Raw genomic sequence first — 19227 nt, 5'->3', positions numbered from 1 at the left:
CGTCATGCTCCCTCATGACAGGGACTAAAGAGTACCACAGTTTACAAGTGAGAGGGGCTTGAAGAAGAGGTTGAGCTACCAAAACTGGTAGAGAGGGGGAAAGGCCAGAGGACTCGGACAAATGAGACAATTAACAGCTCATCCCAAGACAGAGCCTCTAGCCAAAGCAAACAGAAAGGAGGCACGCGGGATAGGAGGGTGGAGTGAACAGTGCCATGTGCCTCGTTGGCTGGCTTGCACTGTATTTATGTATCCTGCACATGGCTGTTGTTAGTTCATACTTGACAAGTATAGAATTAGAAAGAAATCCCCCATTATCCTGGTATACTGGCATCGTTCTCTGCTGACCAATTATATGCTATCTGTGTATGCTATAGAAGTTAATTTTTATCTTTGTAAGTTTTTGCTAAATATAATAGTTCACCAAATGGGTTCAGAATTACAGATGATCATACATATTAAATTCAGAACCCTAAGCATGAAAACATTTTTTGACAATAATGCTGCATGAGTACTCTAAAAAAAATAATGGGTTTACCCAAAATGGAGCCAAACCTCCTCTCAGATATTTTAATTAAGATGCAATGTGAACCTTTGTGCTTGTCAGACCACTAAATACAAAAAGCAGTCTTATTGTATATGTGCCCAGTGTAGGTTGTAAAAATGCTCACCTTGCTCAGTTCCATGATGCTGCATTGGATTTGTTTAAATATAATCTTAATAGGGCTGTAATGTATGAGGAAGGTTAAAGCATTAGAATCCTGTTTCATTAACTTACACTCACTTGGGACCCAGTCAACTTGTAAAGGTCTGCTGAGCAAATAGAAAGCTTCAGATAACAAGAAATCCTTGTGAAGAATCAGCCGACTTTGGTGACGACCTCTCTGTCAGCTTTGTCATTAAAATGGTTCCAGTGGGCTATTTTAGGCCACACAGGTTTTTTTTTATATTTTGCATTTTATATACATCCAGTTATAATTTAATGTATTTGTAATATATATGTGTGTTTAAGACATGAATAATGACTTGGTTCTAAGGAGATCTCATCAAGAGTTTCTCTGTGCCCTCCTGGCACTCATTAAGGTGGGCAGCCATCCCAAAACTGTCAATCTTTTGTCTATGTGTCAAAAATATGACCAGTGTTTGACGTTTACATAAACTCGATTTAATAAACAGTCACACCATTAAAATAGCACAATCCTTTCGATCAATACTAATTATACGTCATATAATGCCTGGCCTTTAATGAGGACTTCAGTAAATGTTTGTTGATAATGATGATTATTAAAATGATATGTTAAACCCATCTCCTCATTTGAGAAATGCTTTGTTTTGCGATGTCAGACTTACAGCTTTGCCTGAAGGTTTTCTAATTAAAATTACCACTTTGGCACAAAAGCTTAAAATGTGCAAAGTTGCTGCAATTAGTGAATTGTGCGTCCATATGGATGTTACCAAACAGCTTTCAACTTAAAGGATTTGGGCTATTTCGGATGATGGACCTTCTGGTGAGCTGAAAACAAAGCCTGTCTTTCTCTGTATTCGTTTTAATTAATAGTATCTTGCTGGTCTCAAAGATAGGTTCTCTTCTGTAGGAAGGAAGCATGGTTCTCACAAACCAGAAATAAGTTTCTGAAGTAGGCTTGCTAAGTTCCCACTTCTGTCTGTTTTACACTCTCTCCCACCCCTGGAGAGTCAGCACAGGGCAAGAGAAACTGGAAAACATCTTTCAGATGTTCTGAAAGAAAACCTGTATTTCTAGCTAAATCATAACATGAACTCACTCAAAAAGATAGTTATTTAAACCGTCAGCAGATTTTTCTGAATTGATTCCAACACTGATTTTAAAAAAAAACGTTCAGAATAAAAGCTGTCCATGTGGTGTGTATGTGCACACAAATGAGATGGTGTGCGTGTGTGTGTGTGTGTGTGTGTGTGTGTGTGTGTGTGTGTGTGTGTGATTATCTGGCCTTACCCCCAGTACTTAGCAGTTATTGTCATTTACATTTAGTTCTGTGCAACAGCACATTATGTTTGAAGATGAATAGCTACAAAGATTTACTTTGGTTTTCTTAGTGCTTTAAACAAACAGAGCCTTAGAGACCAGTTGGTGGCCCTTCCTAGACATTTGCCATGTGAAATCTTGTAGACAAGAAAGATTCTGAACTTTCTTCTCTAGAAAACCAGAATAAGTTCTACAGACAGTTTTGTGCTATTGTAAAGGCTCCAGTTTTAAAATATTTTTAAACCCCTCCCTCAATACCCTTAGAAAAAGAGTCTGGTGGCCACAAGACTCCACTGACGGGAACCCTGTTAAGTCCAATTTTAAATACATGTTTAAAAGCCATGCAGGTAAAGCAGTTTCTTAGAAATTAGTTATTGAGTAGTTAGGAATTAAATGAACATAAAGAACTTTGCAATTATTGGAATTTCTCCGAGCATATAGGAAGATTAATCCATGTAGCCCTGAGCAGCGAGGCATGGGTCCGCTGAGTCCACCAAGGAAACCACACTACAAAATGGCCCCTTTGGCTTTGTTCTTTCTTCTTTGTCTATCATGGAAGTTCATTGCCTGAATCCTCCAGATTTGGTACCAAGTCACCCCAATTTTTCCATATTAGCTGAATTGTTTTACCTTCTTTTTCCAAGCGTGTAGTTAGATACTTACCTTTAAATGCCCCTGTGCCTCTGCGTGGTTCTCTCCATCAGAGAGGGGGTAACCATTAGTGACACTTTACCTTGGAAGCAGATAAAAGTAAACTCAGGTAAATGATATTCCTTTGTTAAAAGAGAACTTAGTTGTCTGATAAATTCTGCATGAGAGAGCTTCCTTTCTGTCAAAAGTTGGTGTTTCTTCTCAGTTAAGTAGAGACTTCTTCAGGAGTCTTAGCAATAGAGGAAATGATCAGTCACCCCTCAGCCATACCTACAACCTGATAGCATCCTGTCTGTAACTTGGGTGATTAAAGGAAAACATATAGTTGTTTTAATTTTGAATCAAAATGACGAAGCTTAGAGGGAAATGATTTTAAAAAGTCTCCCTGTAAAGAAAAGACTGCTTTAAGGAGGGACGGTGACCTGACCAGGGGTGCGGGGAGTGGGAGCAGGAGAGCCAGCAGTAAAAATAAACACAAAGCCATGGAGAAGGTCAACAGGCCAGTGTGAACCACAGGCCAACTGATCATTCCGAACACCCTGGTCTGGGGCCTCGGCTGCTTCTGCTCGCCCTCCGGCACGGAAACGGTGTGCACGTGTGTACTGAGTGGTGTGTGTCTGTACACACAAAGATTTATCAGAGAGCACAAGGGGGAATTAGAAAGCGCCTGGCCTGGCTTTAATTTGAGTCTGTTTGCTTGCGTTTAGCACTTAAGGGCTTCTGCATTCAGCTTGCTCAAAAGAGTGACGGCGCACTCCTTGCTTGTGCCTCAAATCAGAAATGCATGAAGTGCAGCAGCAGAGATAATACATTTTCCCCAAAGGCTTTGGCTGAGCAAATTAGGTGTCAATGGGGTGCCCGCGCAGGCAGTACTCTCTCTAATTAGTCTCTTGAGCCTAGTTGGTGGCGGGTATGAGATGATCTAATCAATTGGTCTGGGTCTGATGGTCGGTGTAAAAATCCTACCAGGCAGACTCTCTCCCACAGGTCACCCACCTGCACAGCACGGCTCCTCATTTTCATTTCTCGTCTCCTCTATCACATGATGCTGACAGTTGGTTTTAAGAAAATTGAATCCAAAAAATATCTAGTTCATAGGGCGCGTGGGTCAGAACAAAGTTGCATTATGGGTACCAATGATTCAATTAATTAATATTTATAGCTGAGAAGCTCTATGTAGATACTTCTGAGTAAGGATTCTGTCAGTCGAATCAATCAAATCGTCTTTAAAACACTCATTTTAGAGAAAGCTCATTGTGGAAACTAGATAAAAAATGGCGCCCACCTGCCTTGTGAGTTACGTACTAGGATTGGCTGTGCACGCTGGCCATCCATCCAGCTTATCCTTCATATTCACTGTTCATTTGCATCGTGCGTCCGATGTGCTTTATTAACAACCAAATGTAAGAGAGATTTACAGTCCCATCGTTACTTGCCTGTCAAAGCAAATCTTCACTCCTTCAGCCTAAATCCCCACCCGTGAAATACCTGATTGCACTTAGATTCCTAAAACATGTTTTATGTGCTTTCAGTAAAGCTTGAACCTAACGATGCCCAAGGCAAGAGGATGAGCATCCCGTTCTCTGTAGAAGCATTAGGCAGGAAGATGGTACGATACGAGCTGTTCAGAGTCATCACAGAGATGGGAGGTGTGCTGTCATGGGCTCCTCCTCTGTTTTCTTGTTCTTAGATTCTTCCACTAAATGTCAGAACTCAAAACTAACCCCTGCATTTATCACTTAACAGCCAATTATTGCTAGCATGTGGCCCTTGCTATCTAATTCTGCTATACCTTAGGTTAGGCATTTATGATTCTCCTAGATTTCAGTCAGAGTCAGGTCAATGCAAGACCAAATAAATAGTATCAGTGTAGAAAACATCTTTAATGAACTCAAGAGGATAGTAAAATGTATGGTGTTAACATAACTTATTGTTATGTGAAGTAACATATACTTGAAATCAAAACATTGCTTTTGAATATAATAGAGTTTAAAAGTATGTTTTTCCTATTCCAAAGAATAAATCCTTCCCTCTATTCCTGACTGACTGGTGGTGTGTCTGCCAATAGCTTTCTTCTCTATACCGAGCCAATTGGGCACTGTGGCTGAAGTAGCTGCCTAGTATCGACTGTCGCAGCCACAGGAAAGAACTGTTGAGCATCAGGGAGTGCGCCATTCACACCCATCCCTATGCTTTCAGATCCTTCCTTCTCATTTACAGTTCTTCGTCAACCACTTACCATGTGCCTGGGTTATGCCTGTGTCCTGCTCTGGGTACACTCGGTTTAGTCGGCAATATAATTATTCTCATGCATAGAATAGAAAGGGCATCTCTGTCATCTGCTTAATAAGTAGGTCAGAATTGGTAGCAAGATAGGGACTGGACAGGGTGCTTGGCATAGGAAGTGTTGTGGGAATACCGTAGGGTCACGTGCTCTCTCTCTCCTTGATCAGGACTTCAGGAAGAATTTTCATGCAGAGCTCAGAATGTGTGCTGACATAACAATGCAAAGGAGCCAAGTGCATTTTCTCTATTTCTCTGGGAGGAAGGGGTGGGCTGGGGCTCTAGGGGTGTTTCCGTGTCATTGCTGCGCTCTGGTTGTGACTTCTTCTAGAAGAGACTTAAGAAACGTATCTCTGAGTGGAAATGAAGGGTGAATTGCTATGGATAGAGAATGCTAGCCAGAGCAGCAAACATTTGAAATAACATTGGATGAGTTGGGATACGGAGGTGGGAAAGGGCTTCTGTGCAGTGTCTGTCCAGCCAAGGCCTCTCCAGAAACATCATTTACATCCCCTCCACTCAGGTGGCAGAGAACGCTCAAGAATAGGTGATCCCGACTTCATGCCGTACCCAAAATATATGAAAGAACTGAAACTGCAGGAGATCATAGATCTAATCTATGGATCTAATCTTTCGGTTTTGCTTTGCGTTTTTTTAATGCGACACCAAAAATATAAGCGACGCAATAAAAATATGTAAGTTGAACTCGTTCAAAATCCAAAGTATGGTGTCACTGGCAATCCATACCAGAAAGTTAATTTCAAATTGTATATTTGATGAGACATTAATGTCCCAAGTGTACAAAGACCTGCAGCTCGGCAGCAAAACAAAATGAATTATAAAGCGAGGAAAGGACTTGAAGAAACATTCCCATATGGCAGATAAGCTCATTAAAGCTATGCTCAGCACCACTAACTATTAGGAAAGGCTAATCAATAGAAGTAAGTCAGCCATCACAAAATAATTATAGTTTAAACATAAATAACAAGTGTGGGCAAGGGTCTGGTGAAATCCAAGCATGTCTTTACTGTGGGTGGAGAGCTAAACAGTGCCCTCACTATGGAAAGTTTTGTCGTTTCCCAAAACTTTAAAAGTTGAATTTCTGTTTGATCGGGAATTACACCCGCAGGTGTATAATCAAAAGATTCAGATCTGGTATTAGAACAAACACTCACCATATCAGCTTTACAGCAGCCACAGGGTAATACAGTTCGAGTATGTGTTAACCGATGGGTTAAGGACCATGTGATATAGCCATATAATGAGACATTACCTAAACATTTTATAAGATCATGAAGTACCGGTCCATACTACAACATGGTGAACCTTAACAACATAATGCTAGTTGAGAGCCGCCAAATGCAACAGATCTCACATTGCCCTACTCCTCTCAGAATAGGTAGCTCCATAGACAGTCAGACAGTTGGTGCTGGTCAGTGGGTGTGGCAGAGGACCATGCGGATGGCTGCTGGGAATGGCATCGCCTCCTTTGAAAGTGCTGAGAGCAAACGGTTGTACAGGATTGTGGTTGGGCCAAGTACCACCCAGTTATACACCTTCAGATGGTTGGTTTTGTGTGATATGAATTTCATCTCCATTAAGAATAAAACTGAAGGTGAGGGTAAAACTCTAAAACTTCCTCAAGGTTAGTGAAGATCAGTAGAGGGTAGGGGTGATGTTGTTCTCATGTATCTTAAGTATAAGAATGGAACTTCTTGCTCTCTTGGTTCATATACTGCTAGTTCCTACAGGGCATGGAATGTCCTCGATGCTGCAGCCCATGGGAAGAGCATCAGGACCAGGGTCTCTGAAATAGTCAGATCTATGGGGGCAGCCCTGGGTAGGCAGGGATCACGAACAAGCTTCCAAGCCTGGTTGTTCTGGGGTGAAGGAGAACTGAAGCATTAACTCCTTCAACTGGGGGACTTAACCTTGAAATGAGACCACCCCCCAGATGTCCTCTTTCCTACCCAGAGTTCAACAAAGATGAATAAGAGCTTTTTTAAGAAGTATGGAAAGATGTTCAAGGAAGATTCCTTCATGTGCAGTGACAATCTTGCCTACAATGGGTTCCCAGTCTCAAGCCAATGTCTTTGGAAGCTTTAAGGCTTGCGCAGAAAGTTGGGAAGAGGCGCCACACTGGCCAGCTTCCATTCTGGTGAATCTAATATAACTGATAACATGCAACCAAGGAATTACATGTTTGGGTTTTAAAGGCATGTGTGTGATCCACTTTTCTCTTTCACATTCATACAAACAAACATGAGGGTCTGTCCTTTAATGATCTGCTGTTCCGGGCACTTAATTCAGACCAGCATTGCCTCTAATAGGTTAGGGAAGGAATTTAGTTGGGTGTATTTATCTCTAAGTAGTCCGAGAGGAATTTAGCCCATTTAAATTCATAGATGTACAGTTTTTTCAAGGGAAGAAAACAGTCAGGACATTTGTTTATCATATTGAAGAGATGTTTTCACAGAGGAAATTGTTCTGCCTCCCGTGTATGTGCTTGGCAGAGCTGCGGAGACCAGCAGTGGTTCTCTCTTGCCTGACCAATTTTAATGTCTCAAGCAATCTAGTAAAAATGACTGATGTAAGTTTTTTCTTAATGCAACAGTTTTCTCTTTTCCTTCTTCCAGGATTAAGTTGTCATCATTCTGGGAAGAAAAAGAGGAAGAAAAAATACAAAAAGAAAAGACCACTAATGAAGTCGCCTACAGTGCTGGGCTCCTGGACCAGTTCCCTTCTGCCCCCTGTGGTGGATTTCACTTACAAGAAAATTGAAACTGGCAAGACCCTGTTTTCCCTGCAATTTATTTAAAACCTTGCACGCATTTGGATACCTTGTGATTTCCAAGAACTATGTGAAGATTAAGCTTTGCTTACTGATACATGGCATGTATTCTTTTCAGTCTTTTGTGTTTGATTCTGTTTGATTTCCCTCTGCTGCACAGTATCTCTGTGAAGGGGTTTAATGCTCTCACCAGCCATGTCTTAAATACATTAAGACAACACATTTGGTGTTCACACTTCCTCTGTAATGTCTGCACTTGAAAGCCACACAGTGGCATGGAACAATGTGTGTTTTCTTTGAGAACAGAATACATTCTGCACCCACCAGGAAGGACATTCTTATTGCTAAAACCAACCCCATGTTCTGACTGACTGGACGCCACGGTCCCAGACAGCAGGACCCGACGACCTGTTGCTTACCTTCGAGGACGTTTGGAAATGTGGGGTTTCCTTTTTTATTGGAATTGTCCCCACATTTATAGGCACCCAGAACCGATTAGCATTTCCAATGGCATGGCTGTTTCTGAGCAGGCCGTAGCTAGAGAAACAAGCAGCAAGAACAAAGATGAAGATGAAGGCTTCTTCTTTTTTTTTTTTAACCTGTAGAAAGCAAGTCAATTTTTACATGTGTTCTGGGTCTTGTCAACATCTGATTTTTTTTCCCCATCAGCTCTGTTATGCTCTGTGTTTTTTAACTGGAGAAAATAGTGAGGAATATCTTTCTTAAAACTTGGGTGCAAAAAAAAAAAACTGTCAGGGTGAGTCCTGAGAGCCGTCTTTGCCAATTAATGCTTAAAAGGCAAGTTTAAAAATTATCTAGAGTTAAAATTTTGCTCGCTTACAACAAAGCACCTTTGAATTCGGTTTGTTCAGACACATTCCAAGCCGCTCAGAAGGCACCGCTGGGTACCAGACTTTCAGCCACTCTCCCGTAATAAGTGTTCAAACTCAGTTCTTAAACAATGCGGGAATTTTGCTTTAAAAATAGAAATGGCAAAGAAAGGCCTGGATTCCCTTGTTTTAAGGCACTCCGGGGCTTTAGAAGATGAAGGCAAGTCTGTGTCACTGGGAGAGAGGACTCAAGCACACATTGCACCTTGATCAGGGGGGAGCTACCCAGTGCATCTTCCACAGTCAGCCTCTCTACATAATCCAGCAAGGAGGGGCTGGGGGGGGGCATTAGGAAATGTCACATAAAGCATGCCCTTTGCACCTCTGGACACAAATCTCTATGGAAACACATGTGTGCACATTGCTCTGTGTTCTACTACTCCTGAGCAAAGAGAAGGGACTACACTCTTGAGATGTGTCACACATTTTTAGGATCAAGATGAATTATGATCCAGTTTGACAAGGGCTTTCTGATTCTCGAATGAGTATCAAAGCCAGTAGTCAAACCCAGTGTGTCCCTGGAAGTAAAGCCAGGTTCTTAAAACTCTCAAAGGCATTGTCTCTGAGTGATAGGCATAACCAGCCGTCTAGCCTATTCAGAGGGAGAAGTACTCACAATCTCGAAAACACAAAGCAAGGAATTGCTTCCCGGATGGTTTGAAAGAAGGCGGAGTGTCTCTCAAGGTGACCGCATGTAGTGTTTGCTGCCTGGGAATCATTTTCATACCTCTTTCATAATTCCTTCCGTGGGAAGTCTTTGCAGGTATTTTGACTTAACGTATAATTAGATTGGGAGTTCTGTAAGTGAGGAGAAAACTTTACATGTAATTAAAAGCAGCTTCCCCTGTGGTTTGCTTAGAATCCTCCATTCATCTGGGTGGCGGCGAGGAGGCATCTTGTTTCTATTTTACCAAGCGTAAGTTGGGCGCTCCACGCTAATGTTGGAGGGTTTCGAGTGAGCAATGTAAAGGCCACTAGAGATCCGTGCCCTTGTCTAGACAGTGTCTCCTGGGAAGGAAGGCATAGCACTGCTCAGTGTGGGGCCTGCCCCAAGTCATGCCCACCTCTCAGGTTAGAAGGGTTTCAGTTTCACGTCGTTGTCATCGAGGAAGGGACATCCAAAGTGCCCCCCCAACCCAAGCTGGCACAGTCCTATCCCCCATACCCTGCTTTTCTCTCCCGCCCTCTCTGGGGGCATCATGAAAATCCGTGCAGACGACATCCATTAGCATGTTAGTATACAGTTGAGAAAGCGCTGCAATGCTCGGGGAGATTATTTTTCTATGAAGGAATCGCTTGGGTTTGGACAGCTGATATTAGCACGAACGCCTCGACGCGATTGTATCAGCTCAACCTCACTGCACACAGTATTTGGAAAGGAAGTATGGGACTCAGTTTCCATCTTCTTAAGGGGAACAGCTTAATTAAGACATACAAGACACATAGGTTGCAAAAATGTGTTTGCTGTGCTAGGGCCAGAAAGTAGAGGGGTAGAAAGCAGGGGCAGTCATCTCCCACCGTGCAAGGATGAGAATCTGTTTCTAGCTCTCAAGTTACTAGAAGTTTCCGAGGGAGCCTGTGGGGTTGCAGGAAAACCAAGACCTCTTGGTACCCTATCCCCTGTGTGTATACGACAGCCACTGTAATCAGCACCCTATGTATGCGTCCACGGCAGATGCCCATCTGTGAATAGTACTGGTTTGTAATCTTCTGTTATATAAGAGGATGTTTAGGTTGTACATACTGGGGTAGATCGTTGCCTACCCCTATACATAGAAACATGCTGCATAATTGTGCATAACTTCCTTCTCCATCCCTGGCTTGTACACAGGGGAAACTGTATGCTAGTCTTCCGTTTCCTCATATACCAAAAGGAAAAACTTTAAAACTCCAACGAAATAGGCAATTTCCTATTCTCACTGCCCCCTCTCCCAGCAACGTGTGTTAGAGGCACATATTAAATCGACACCTTGGTTTGTGAGTGGACTTTCGGGTTTTTTTTCTCATTTCCTTTTATTTCTTTTCCCCCCCTTTGTTTATACGAGGCACTGAGTTGTGTGCTTTCTCATGGGGTTAGTAGCTCAGATAATCTTCATCATGCTTCAACATGACTCATAGCAAGGAGAATGGAACACTACATGTTGCATATGTGTTGCCAATTGTAATTTGTTTGTACTATGAAGGATGTAATGGTTTGTCCGCTGTCCTTGTTGTTTTCTGTAACATGATACGGAATAAAGTACAGCCAAATCTGCAGATGTCGTCTTGGTGCATTGCCCCGTGTGTCCAAAGCAGCTGAAGACTCAACACGGTTCTTCTGAAAGAGTGATGTAAGAGATCAGATGTGCAGTATATGGAGAACAAGTGGGTTCCTGGAGGATTCTAGAAAGCCCTGCAGGTCTTCCCCCTTTCTTTCTTTGCTGTGCCAAATTTGGGGTAGAAACTCAGGGGCCCTGTGCACCAAATCTGTGAGCCGCAGGGCTTCCCCTGGCCCTGTGCTCGTGTTCCTACGTGTTCCCCTAGCTCACAGATCTGGAGCCTCTCTTATTTGTTGGTTGTGGTCGTCTCAGTCTCTTACTCACATCTGTCTGGCCTTCCACATATCCCCATGGGACCTCATGTGTGAGGTGAGTGGGTGGCCCTCCCCAACAGTCAGTCAGACTCTGCCAGCATGCTGGGAGAGGTAGTACTGTTCTCCTAGGCCACGCTAGTGTATATCTGTGACACCACCTGGGCCCACGTGACCAGGACAGTGCCAGGAGCCCATACTCGGATATCAGCACCTGGGGAGATGCATCCTTTCCCTTTTGTCACCTTGTTGGATCTGTCACAATACCAAACACGCCCACGTGATTTCACAAGTAATTAATGAGGGTCATGGCAGATACAGTTTTCTGTATGTACAGAAGGTCCTTGCTCATTTGAAAGTGTTTGCAAGGCTGCATTCCTTTTAAGACGACCAGGAGCAGCTGATTCCCCTTCCTTTGCTCTTCTGTAGCCCCTGGGTTTTCTGTTTTAAGTCCTCCACAAAGCCACATTCCCATAGTTAAATAAAACAGTTCTTAGCCTATGCGTATTCCAGCTCACGTGAGCCATGGCTCCTCGGCCCCCAGCTGCTTCCACTGCTGTCTTTAAGGCACAGAGGCACCTGGGAAAATTCGATTTGAGACAGTTGCTACATCACCGCCTCTGTATGTTGAGATAGGGTTCTGTATACAGGTGGCCTTCATAATAACTAAAGTAGCAATAGTTTGCAAATGTGGGGATCCATAAGTTACTGTGGAGAGCAACCAAAGTTACATAAGTATAAAATGAATAACCTGTCCTAGGGAGGTGTTTCAAAGGAGCCAAGCAGAGGGCCCTCCTCACTCCCCAACAGCTCTGTGGCCTCCGTCAGGAGTCGTTCCCAGCAGCCCCGGCAGCTAGCGTCCATTGCAGCTCTTAACTGCATGCCACCGTTGGCGTAATCATGGGAGCTCTTCATAAACCAAAGGAGAAATGCGGCACTGGAGTCTACCAAAGGCAAAGAAATACATCTGAGAAATATTTTTAACTTTCTTAAAGTGGTGGCAGAGGTGTCAAGCTCCCTCTGCGTTCCATAATTACCCAGCATTCCTTCTTTTTCAGCAGGGGCTGTTCTATCTCTGGGAAGATGTGATGTGTGCCGTCTGAGCCGGGCAGGTAGAGTCTGGAGGACGGCACTCTCGCCATTGCTTCTGGCCCCCAGAGTGTAGAGCAACCAGAGGGGAAGGTGTTGGAGCAACCTTATGCCACTGGGTTAACACGTACAGTTGCTGAATAATGGCAGGCATTGTAAATGCCTGCAATGAGGACCCCACAGTGGCCCAGCAGCCTGCTGCTACCAGTGGGTGGTGGCGTTATGGGCATTAGCTTTGAGAAGCTTATATAGCAGAGGGGCTAGGATAAAGGACACAAATCAGGAGAAAACTGACAAGATTAAAAAAAAAATCCGAGGCCTCGTATTTACTGTTCATCCCTCATGCTCTCTGTGTGCTGCATTGTCAGCGTTGAGTCGTGCTGAGAAGGAGCCAGGCTCAATAATAGCTCAGAGCAGCCTCGCGGCCCCAGAACCATCCTGTGCCAATGGTGCCCACAGAGTTAGCCGAGAATAGGATTCTGATAGAGTTGTCTTTTTTCCCCCCTTCCCTGTGAGATCACCAATAATTATGGAAGGCGTACTGCAAAGACAAAGGAGAGGTGGCCTGTCTGTCGGAGTGCATCCTGAACACGACCCCACAGGGATTTCTGCCTTGCAGCCCGAGGGGGCCTGCCTGACATGTGTACACAATCCCAAGATGTCTGGAGCTCAAGGGCAGAGAGAAGCTCAAAACTGAACTTTCCAAGTAACGCCATGGAGAGGAACAATGCTTTCCCTTTCTCCCTCAGCCTCAGTAACTGCCTGGCTCCTTCCAAAGACAGACTGCAGTTTACTGTGCTCCAAACCGACCTGGGTCTGTGACTATCTTGCCTAAAAGTCACTTGGGAAGCTCAGACCCTCCTGCAGTCATTCACTAATCCGGTGGCTTTCAGCTCCAGCTCTTGCTGGAATTACCAGGAAGTTTTAAAAGTGCCTCCACCCCAAACCAATTCATTCCAGAACTATTGAGGGTGGGGACCTGGCCCTGATTTGTGTGGGGAACTCAACAGGTGATTGTATTGTGCAGCCGGCGTGGGAACTGCCGGGCTGGCTTTCCTCCTGTCTGTGGTCCCCTGGAGAGGCAGGTGGCACTTTCTCTGCATGGGCCAGAGAGTAAGAACTTTTGTCTTCCCAGTCTGTTCAATACGCCACAGCTACCTACTTTACCACTGTGGTGCAAAAGTGGCCGTTCTCAACACACACGGGCAGTGTTGGGAGGAGATGATTTGCACACGCAGACTTGGGTTTCCTGAAATTTTCACCTGCAAGAAATACTGTCTTGATTTTTGAAAGGCATTTAGAAGTATAAAAACAGGGGCTGGAGAGGTAGCCCAGTAGAAAGAGCAATTGCTGTTCTGCAAAGGACAGGTTCCCAGCACCCACATGAAGGCCCACATGAAAGTAACTCCTCTTCCTGGGGATGTGGCTCTCTTCTGGCCTCTGTGGGTACCAGGTATTCACAGTGTGCACACATATACATGCAAGCAAATACTCATTGCAAATAAAATGGAAGCAAATCTTTAAATCTTGGTTTAGGGTGGAGCTAATTTTCTCACTCATGGGAATGCCTGTGAGTCTCCCTGTTTGTGCTTCATGGAGAACACATCATTTAAATACAGGCTTCCTTTTTTTGCCACCTATTTTATGTGAGAAAGTTTTACAGTTCCCTGGATATGTAAGCACAGAAAATAGATACACAAATCAAACATTTGCTCATAGTACATCATAAATAAGTTTATTTGGGGCTCGAGAGGTGACTCAGCTGATAGAAGTACCCTCAGACAAACCCAACAACCTGTTTCCAACCCGGGGACTCAAGTGTGGAAGGAGAGACTCAAGTCCCTGAAGTTGTCCTCTGACCTCAACATGTGGCCCATGGTGCATACTATTACACACACATACACAATTAATAAATGACAAAACATTTTAATTAAAAAAATTTTATTAAAAGCAAAAGGAAATGAGCGTGCTAGTGAGGTGAATGTGGTTAGTTATGTTGACAGCGAAAATTACATTTTGGCGGAATATTTGCTATTACGGGACACAGAGCATCTTCAATGATTTCCAGATCTCTGTGTTTTGATTTGACTACTGCCAAGGCTACGAACAGTGGCACCTCAGTAAAGGAGAGTCTGCCATAATCCCAAGACCAGCATTAGTCATTATTCATGAAACTCAAATTAGCAACTTGGACATCAATTGTTAAAATTCAATGTTCTCAGCATCATGTGTTTTAAGTGTACTCAGTTTATATTTCCATGTGGAAGAATCATGGCAGGGAATTATTAAAAATCTTTTTTAAAGTTTTATTTTATGCAAATGGCTGCTTTGCTGCCTATGTCTCTGCCCCATGGGTATGCAGGTCCCAGGAAGAGAGAAGAGGGTTGCCAAGTCCTCTGGAGCTGGGGTTACAAACAGTTGTTAGGTGCAGGAAGGCAAACTTGGTCGGCTGGGAAAAACAATATGTGATGTTAAGCATTATACCCTCCCTTTAAAAGTATCTTCCATAATGAAACCACGTGGCTCTTAAAAAGCAGGAAGTTTTCTGTGGATAGTAAAAACGCTATAGTCGTCTGTTGTACCCATCGTTAGCCATGGATGGCAGAGTGGCATGTGCCATACAAAGTGTGCATGGATCCAGAACATGGAACAACATAGATAGACAGATGAGCACTGCCAAAAACATCTTGGATTTACCACATGTTTATGACACAATTTATGATCATACACTCAGACAGAAAACTAATACGATTGCCAAGTTCATAGGACCCTAAATTTAGTTACAAGATCCTAACTGGGGTTCCAGACTATAGTTAGAGAAGCTGGGATTTAGAAGTCAGCCCTGGTAAGGGGGCAGGCAGATCAGGACCACTTCTAACATTGGCAAGATGTAGGATGGGAGTGGAAGTGAAGATCCGTGTTTCCAAATCCTAAGATGCAAACCTAGCTAGTAAAACTATTATGGATTCCACACTGTCGCTTTGGAATATGCCTTCATAATGACCAGGAAGACCAGGCTCGCAGTTAGAATTCTTGGCCCTGGAGGTTTTCACCAAAACACAGCACTGCCTCCTCTCATCTCCCACATCATTGCAAAAAATGATAATGTTGAGGTTTCTTTTTAATCTCTATGTCCTTGTGGCTAGACACAGTGCCCAGGGTGTAGCAGAGGGTTAGCAGAACTTAAAAGAGAGTGCAGCTTAAGTAAGACTGAAATGGAGGTAGCGTTGTCTTTTCTCAGGAAAGGGAAACTACAACCAATGCTAGTGCAGTCAGTGGATCATATATGTTAGTGCAGTCAGTGGATCATATATGTTAGTGCAGTCAGTGGATCATATATGCTAGTGCAGTCAGTGGATCATATATGCTAGTGCAGTCAGTGGATCATATATGCTAGTGCAGTCAGTGGATCATATATGTTAGTGCAGTCAGTGGATCATATATGTTAGTGCAGTCAGCGGATCATATATGTTAGTGCAGTCAGTGGATCATATATGCTAGTGCAGTCAGTGGATCATATATGTTAGTGCAGTCAGTGGATCATATATGCTAGTGTAGCAAGTGGATCATATATGTTAGTGTAGTCAGTGGATCATATATGTTAGTGTAGTCAGTGGATCATATGTGCAGTGTTGAGGATTTGTGCAAGGCACTGCCTGGCCATAAGAACTGATCTTTGTGTACTAAGACATGTTGGAAGCCATATGGTTAAAAAGAAAGGGGAACAGTATGGAAGAATGTCTGATTGGAATGGAACAATAAAATAATCAAAAAAAATCTTTTAGTGACTTTGAACAAGCCATCAGTATGAACTAACTGGAAAAGCTAAAACAGTACACTCTAACAATGTGTTGGATAACTAATAATTGAGGGTCTACAATGTATCACAAATGTGCTGAGTGTTGGAAATGGGTTATAAACAACACTTCTCTTCAATGATGCCTTAGAGGCAAACCCTGGGAGTTGGGGGCCACGCTGCTCAGTGGCAGAGTGCATACACAAGGCCATATTTCAACCGCATGCACTTCAAATAAATAAAAACGCAGGAAGCCGTTTCCAGCACTGATGAGCTGAAGAGGAGAGTGCTGGCATCTCCACTGTTGCACGGTTTCCATCTTACCGTAACCACCGCCTCCTGGGTCCACATGCACCGTAACCACCGCCTCTTGGGTCCACATGCACCGTAACCACCGCCTCCTGGGTCCACATGTACCGTAACCACCGCCTCCTGGGTCCACATGCATCGTAACCACCGCCTCCTGGGTCCACATGTACCGTAACCACCGCCTCCTGGGTCCACATGCACCATAACCACCGCCTCCTGGGTCCACATGTACCGTAACCACCACCTCCTGGGTCCACATATTCGACTCCAGTTCCCTGGGGAGTTCTAGACCCTTTCCAGCTTCCCATGTCTACATTCTAGAATAATACTTTATCCCATCCAGGTTTCCTATAAATGTTGTTGGAGTCAATGAATTCCCAAGAGCAGGGTGAACGAAACAGAATTCAAAGAAAGAAAGTAAGAAAGTCGGGGAAGTTGCTGCCTGAAAGTACCTGGGAAGACTTCCTGAAGGATGACCACCCAAAGTGAACTTCAGCAAAGCTGCTGAAGTAGGGGAGGAAGTCACGCTGAGCTGAAGGGAACACGAGCACAGGAACAGAAACACTAGCAGCGCAGGGTACTTGGGGAAGCAGTAAGGACCTCAGCTGCGGCAATGGGGAATAGGAGGTGAAAGCTGGGCCAGAATGCAGGTACCAAAAGGTAGGGATTTTATCTTGAGTTGCCCAGCAAAGAACGACACAATCAAGACCCTCCTTCAAGAACCATGACCTCCGCCTGAGTTGCGTTGTGTTATTCCTTCCTCCGAACATCTTTCAAATGCCTCCTGCCAGTCTGACCCTGAACTGGGCTCATCAGGCAGTGAGCCGGGAAGACACGGCCCTGCCTTCAGCCTCCATGGGAGAAACAACTGTGCAGACATTGTACTCATGCAGCAGGGATATGAGGGAAAGTTATGGAAGATCGGTCACCTCTCCTAGGTTCCAGAGCTGGGGCTGGGGCTGGGGAAAGGGAGGCTGCCTTGGAAAAGACACAAGAGAGTCTCCAAGGGAACATGGGTAGGGTTTTCGGGAAGGAAGGAAAAGTAAACACAGAGCAGTGCATGGTGCCATGACCTCCTTCACTCCTCTTAGTTCAGCCCCAACTCTGGAATTCTGCAGAAGAAACACTGAGGTTTCTGACTTTCCTCTGCCAAAGCTAAGTGTTATAATTCAATGTGACTTTCAAGTTTTAAAATAACAAATCCACCCAAGGCCCTCTGCACAGGCCTTCCCATATCCATGCTCTTGCACACACACACACACACACACACACACAGAGACAGAGAGAGACAGAGAGATAGACAGAGACAGACATACACGCACACACACTGAGAGAGAGACAGAGACAGAGAGATAGACAGACAGAGACAGACGTACACACATACACACACAGAGAGACATACAAATACATATACACATAAACAGACACACACAGACACAGACCATGTACACACAGACATACATGCATATAAACAGATTCACAGAGAGTCACACATCCATACACACAGACACACATACACACAGACACAGAGACAGATAGATATACACACACATATACACACATACATACATACACGCAGAGAGAGATATACACAAACACATAAACAGACACTGAGAGAGACATACACATGCATATATACACACAAACACACATGAACAGACACACAGAGAGACATACACATACATATAGACAAACACACACACACACATTGTACTGTAGACCAGTACTTTTCTGATGTTCCTCAAGACACAAAGCTCCCGAAGGGGTCCACCAAGACTTACCTATTTCATTTCTATAGCTTGTACCTAGCATAATTCTGTGGTCTCCAGATATTTGCAGTGAGAGAATTTAGCTTTAGGCACATAGAAAACACAGAGAGAGGAGCCTATTGGCAAGGCCCTTCCCTTTATCTCCACAAAGCTAAACAAAAAATATAGGTCCAATTCTTTCTCGTTTTCTATGAAGTAATGGAAGCACTCCTCAAACTTCAGGCTTTGACTCTGTGTGGCATAGTTACACGTGTGTTTTGGTACATGGCTTCGACTCCATGTGGCATAGTTACACGTGTGCTTTGGTCCATTTACTTTGCTGGAGCTCTGGCAGAAGAGGCTGTACCTGGGGAAAGGGACTGAATCCTCCCTCAGTCTTTGTGCCCATATCCAAGTGAGCCCACATGCTTTCAGGCTCTGCCAAAATAGTAACCCATGCAGTGTTCTCTCCAGGATCAGTTAAAGACTCTCATTCCTGCCCATCCTGTGTCAGTTAATGCTCGAGTTTTAGCCAGATGCTTATTCTGAAATTCGGCGCCCGTGCTGGCCTGCAGTTGCATGGGGACTGCTGCTCTTTCTCCTCGGAGGCTCTGGCTGCCAGCTGCAGTTTTGTTGGGAGGGAGGGCTCACTGGGAAGCCCGGTGCATGCCCACACTCTAAGCCAACGCGAGGGCCTGAGTGATGAATTAGCAAATTCAAGGTCACCATGCTGGGATGGGGTGCAGCTGGCGTCTAGGGCTGATCCTTTGGGGGTTAGGCTGCACCGGGGAAATATAATGCAAATGCTGCCACTGCAGCCACAAAATAAATCCCCGAGCTGCCGATGACAATGATGTCAGCTTCATATTCAAACTCCGGGACAGAGATCATGAATGGGCACCTTTGTGTTGGTGGCTTAACTCAGGGAAATTATCTCTCCTCTGAGGGTTACTTCAAGGCTCCAGAAGGCCTTATTAGAGCAGTCCTGTGTTTCAGAAATGATAATGGAATGCTCCCAGATTTAACAACAGTGGAAATCAAGTAGCAGTTTCTCAGAGCTGCAGCAGCAATAAGCCATACACCCAAAGATTCACCA

General features: G+C 44.1%; 1 protein-coding gene across 1 annotated transcript in view; it reads left to right on the top strand.

The window, feature by feature from the left end:
- The window catches only part of Cdk14 (cyclin dependent kinase 14), a 529530-nt gene extending 518654 nt beyond the window's left edge, over positions 1-10876 (top strand). Inside the window, exon 15 of the mRNA XM_038315331.1 lies at positions 7576-10876. The gene's annotated coding sequence lies outside the window, so the exon portion shown is untranslated. The remainder of the gene's footprint in view (positions 1-7575) is intronic.
- The last annotated feature ends 8351 nt before the right edge of the window (positions 10877-19227 follow it).

This window comes from Arvicola amphibius, chromosome 18 (genome assembly GCF_903992535.2).
Source record: "Arvicola amphibius chromosome 18, mArvAmp1.2, whole genome shotgun sequence".
Lineage (NCBI taxonomy): Eukaryota > Metazoa > Chordata > Mammalia > Rodentia > Cricetidae > Arvicola > Arvicola amphibius.
This window is presented reverse-complemented; position numbering and strand designations above follow the sequence as displayed.